The 5,329-nt window shown below is 31.7% G+C and overlaps 1 long non-coding RNA gene and 1 pseudogene across 1 annotated transcript; both read left to right on the forward strand.

The window, feature by feature from the left end:
• Nucleotides 1-271: 271 nt before the first annotated feature.
• LOC128293238 (uncharacterized) lies at nucleotides 272-2,694 on the forward strand. Its single transcript, XR_008283382.1, has 3 exons — nucleotides 272-353; nucleotides 838-923; nucleotides 2,324-2,694. It is a non-coding gene; the product is annotated as an uncharacterized LOC128293238 (long non-coding RNA).
• A 1,317-nt stretch (nucleotides 2,695-4,011) lies between these two features.
• LOC128292612 (proteasome subunit alpha type-5-like) lies at nucleotides 4,012-5,329 on the forward strand (annotated as a pseudogene).

Consider the following 5,329-nt stretch of genomic DNA (forward strand, 5'->3'; position numbering starts at 1 on the left):
GTAAATAAATTATTATTAAAGTTTCGTTAGAAAATTTTAACGTTTGGATAGTCAATTAATTAAAAATGACTAAATTGAAAAAGGTACAAAACTTGAAAAAAATGATTAAATAGCTCAAGTGTTAAATGAGGGAGGACTTAAAAGGAAAATTAGCAAAAAGGGAATGGATGAGGCGGCATAAGCAAGAAAAAAAAAATCTGGAATCAGGTGAGCTAAGGGTAAAATGGTAAATTTCACAAAATTAAACAAATAAATTGAAATTGAAAGAGATTTCTAGGCCATTCTTCTCATAATTTCAGCCAGACAGCCATGGGAGAGAGCTTTTAAGCTGGTTTTGCACAATTTCACTGCATGTGAGTCTATTTCTTGCCCTTTCTTATATTTTTTTTGTATTTTTAAGACTTTTGCAATTAGGTCCAATCATCTAATTCATTAGTTTTTGATTTGGTGGGTGAAATTGGAAGTTACCCTGGATGAGTAAGGGCAGTATATGATGAATTATTATGAAATTTAAGTTCTAATTTCATATTAAGGTTGTTTTATTAAGTCATTTTGATAGAAAATGGTATTTAGGACCTAATTGTGAAAAAGTTGTGAATTAGATGCTGGTGTTGAAATTCAGAATATCAAAGGTTGTGAATTAGTTTATAATGATAAAATAAAAGTGTTAATTGAGAAAAAAATTAGTTCAATTGATGGGTGAATTGAGCAGGGACTAAATTGTAAAAATTATAAATTTTGGGGTAAAAGTGTAATTTTAAAATTTGAACAGCATAAATTGTGAAGTGAAATATAAATCAAATAAATGCTAATGAGTAGAAATAATTTATATTATAGATCAAGAGAAACGAGATTCAAGTCGTGATCGAGGGAAAAATAAAGTTTACGAGGAATAGGCTCGATTGCTAATATTTTATATCGAGGTAAGTTCATATGATTTTTAATAATGCAATGTGTAATTTAATGTTTTGAAATGAAAATTTCATGAATGATATAGTATATTATTACATATAAAATGTCATTAAACTGTGATAATTGTAAAATGATATTTGAATAAAAGTACAAATTAAATGGAACAACGGACTTGAGTACTTTCATTCAGTGGCTAAGACGAATTGACGGAAAAGACCATGGTTGGACCATGACAGCATGTGAAATGTGATTTCCGTATAAGACCATAGCTGGGCTATGGCTTCGGACAAATGTGATATGTGCTTCCGTATAAGACCATATCCGGGATATGGCATCGGTGTGATATGTGCTACTGTATAAGACCATATTTGGGATATGGCATCAGTGTGATATGTGATCCGTGTAAGACCATGGCTGGGTTATGGCCTCGGTATGTGATATGTGACTATGTGCAAGACCATAGTTTTACTATGGCATTGTGATAATGAGGTACTCAATTCCGTAATCGTTCCCTAATTTGATTATGAACGAAAATGTAAAATGGCCCGAAAAGATTAAGAATTGGTGAATACTATGAAAATGACACAATTTGGAATAAGTTCTTGATACTTGATGACATTGAGGTTATGGATCTATGCTTATGAAGCATAATTATGTGTTCTTACGATGATGGATGAAATGATATTGTATGGATTTAGTGAATAATAGTGGTGAATGAATAAATATAGCCTTGGCAGTTTTGGGTTACTGCAGTAGTGTAACTTTTAAAATTCACCATAAATTGTGGAAATTGAGTTAAGGGCTGAATAAAATATGAGATTAAAGCCTGATGAGTCTAGTTTCATATAGAGGAAACGGTGCATGCAATTGGATTTTATGTTATAAGATATTTAAATTATTCTGAGACAGAGTTTGAATGACTTCGAGATCCCCTGTTCTGATTTTATAAAATCATTAGAAATTGTAAAAAAATAATTATGAGTTTTAATTTATATATTTAAAATCCTTATCGAGTCTATTTTCAAGAGGGATAGACGGGAACATCATCCAAGTCCCGAATTATGAGATAAATAATTTTTAGTGAAGAGAGATCAGAACTGTTGGATAGCGAAACAGGGGAAACTTTAATGAATAAACTGTACTAAATGGCTAAACCAAAAATTCTGGAAATTTTATGGGAGAAAGGTATATGAATCTAGTTTCAATGAAAATTAACGGAACTTAATTTGGAGTTTCTTAGCTCCAGAAATAAATTATTTAGTAAATATATCTCGATAAAACAGTTTAAGCTGAGTATGTATAATTGTACAATTGTGGTGTTTTATCTTAAAAGCATGTTGGTAATTGCTTATTAATTTCATATGGACTTACTAAGCATTTATGCTTACTCCCTCCTTTTCATTCCTTGTAGTTTTAACAAGCCAGCTCAGAAATCGGGAACGGTCGAAGGCCCACTCACACTATCCGTATACCATCTTGGCATAATGGCTTGTATATTTTGAGTATGGCATGTATAGCATTATAATCATTTTGTATATATGGTCATATGATATGGATAATGAGTGGTATGGAAATGCTTGGTAATGATTAGCCATTGGAATGGCTAATAATGATCATATTTGGTGTTATGTATGCTAAATTGCTAGCTAATCCATGGAAACCATGAAATAGGCAAAATTTACCATAAAATAGATTCAGACAGCAGCAGTGACGTGAGTTTGAAAAATCATTAAAAATAGTAGAGATACAATTAGATGATGAATAAAATATGGAATTGAAGAATTATGAGTCTATTTTCATATGGATGGGACAAAACAGGTATATGAGTTATATTTTATGAGAAGTTTAAATTTTTGTGAAACAGGGACAGAGCGATTTTTGGATCCCCTGTTCTGACTTTGGAAATTCACCATAAATTGTAAAAAGATAATTAGAAGTCATGCTTTATATGTAAAGATTCCTTATTGAGTCTAGTTTAATTAGAAACAAACGACATAGTTATTTAAACTCTGTACAGGGAGATATCTAATTCGTAATACACAGAGGTCAGAGCAGTCGAACCCTAAAACAGGGGAGACTTTAACTAATAAACTGTACTAATTGGCCTGACCAAAAATTCTAGAAAAAAATTAGTAGATATATATATGAGTCTAGTTTAAGGAAAAATTTACAGAATTTGATTTCGAGTTTCAGAACTCGAGATATGAATTTTTAAGTAACTATGACGCAGTTGGACAGCTTGTCCGAATTTGTTTAAGTGCTCAAATAAGTTTAGTAATGCCTCGTGCTCGACTCCGGCGACGGTCTCGGGTAAGGGGGCGTTACAATATTTGTGTAAATAAACCAAAAAAAAAAGTAAATTGTATAAGAGTAATTTAGTAAAATGTGATACTAGATAATCTTATACTCCATCAATTAATAATAAAATTTTACATTTCAATAAAATAATTAATATAACAAGTCCAGTAATATATTAAGTAATATTATATTTTAGTAATTCTATTACCGGATATAATTTTATATTTCATGAATCAGATACCCTTACTTGGTATGAATGATAAATAAATAAAAATTGTTAATCTAATGATTAAGCTAGAAACTAAAAATTAGTTTTAGTTCTATTATTATTAAAGGTTTAACATTTAAGGCTGGTTTTAGAAATGTAAATAGATATTTTTATTATCTGATAAGTTATTTAAAAGGTTTAATTCTCAATTTTACATATTAAAATTTTTAAATAAAAAAAAAATCTCTGAATCAACCGCAAACCAAAATTTTCTAGTATTTAATTAGATGGTTAAACTATATGTAGTATATAATATAATTAAATTCTCTATAATGTATAAATAAGGTTAGTTAAAAGATGGAAAGAAAATGACTTCTGCCAACATATTTTTTCAGCCTTTTCCATTCCCTTAACCACTTATTAGTTAAACCGGTACATCTCTCCGTTTGTATATCAACGTAGAAATTGTTATTTTTGTTCAAAATTTTTATTATTCCCTACTTTTAAAATACTTTAATGTTACGGGAATCCTATCTATATTAAAACGGTGTCGGCTTTAACCTGGCTTGTTTTCATGACAAAAGCAAGCACGAATGTCTCCCTCTTTTGTATGGGCATGTAGTAGTTTTTCGTTGGATTAGGTCTAAATCTAATCGATCCGACATGTTTCTCACCAAATGGAAGCATATTTATTTACTGTTAAATTTTCATAAATTTCTTTTGGTAATTGTTGTCTGAACTGAAGGAGTGAGTAGGACGGTGGGGTGAACAGGGAAGGTGGAATATGCTATGGAGGCCATCAATGTAAAACTACTTTTTTTTCTATTTGTTTCTTTGGAAAATCACTTTACTGATTAAAGTTCTCTCAAGGGAAAATTTTGTTTTTTATTATCATATTTATGTCAGCTAGCTAAGTGTAGTCTTTTGCTTTTACTCGTGTTTTAATGTAAATGGGTTTTTTTTTTTTTAATGAACGGCAGCTGGGTTCAACTGCAATTGGAATAAAGACCAAAGACGGTGTCGTTCTGGCCGTCGAGAAGTGCAGTCCTTCACCACTGTTACTCTGCACTCTTACTTTATCTAATGTTATTCATTTACTATAAAGGAAGCGTTTTTAAGATGTAGAGTTCCATGAATAATAATGAAATGATGATTAGCTGTTAGGCTCTTAGGGGGTTTGCTTTAACAAATTACTAAGACCTCAGTTGCAAACATTTCAGTGGTTGGGTCAACACTCTAGGATTGAAACTTAGCCCAGACCTCATAGGTACTGAAATCTCTTTCGGTATGAAGCATGTTCACGCATATTAGAATTTGTAGGAATGTAGTGGTTGCAACTTATCTCAGACCACTTAGCTACTGGATTCTATTTCAGGAACCCAGCATTGTTGAGTAAGATTATGGAAATTGATGAGTATATAGGATGTGCTATGAGTAGGTTAATTACTGATGCACTAGTCGAGACTCAGGTACTATAGTTGTTATTGCCGTTATCCTTTTATTTGTAATTCAATGAACCTTTATGCTGATATCTCTTTGATTCACGCGGAACCATAAATTCTCATATGGTGGGCCAATAACCCAACAAAAAGCTCGTTGTGATCTGGCCCTTCGAGATGAAGAATCCATGGTGCAGCTGCATATCTTTTTCTCTGTATGATTGCAACTATTTTGATTTTTTGGTCTATGCTCTTTTTTGCTCACCTTAGCAACCAATAAAGACGGGGCTACCCCCCGTATGACATCTATTTGTATGCATTCAGTGTCTTTTGCCATTTAATATAGGGTTGTTCCAATAGCTTTATCTGAAAATACTTAATTCACGTACAATAACATTTTTCTTTGCAGTCCCGACCATTTGGGGTATCTCCTCTCATTGCTGGTCATGATGAGAATGGGCCAAGCTTGTAA

Source organism: Gossypium arboreum, chromosome 5, assembly GCF_025698485.1.
Source record: "Gossypium arboreum isolate Shixiya-1 chromosome 5, ASM2569848v2, whole genome shotgun sequence".
Lineage (NCBI taxonomy): Eukaryota > Viridiplantae > Streptophyta > Magnoliopsida > Malvales > Malvaceae > Gossypium > Gossypium arboreum.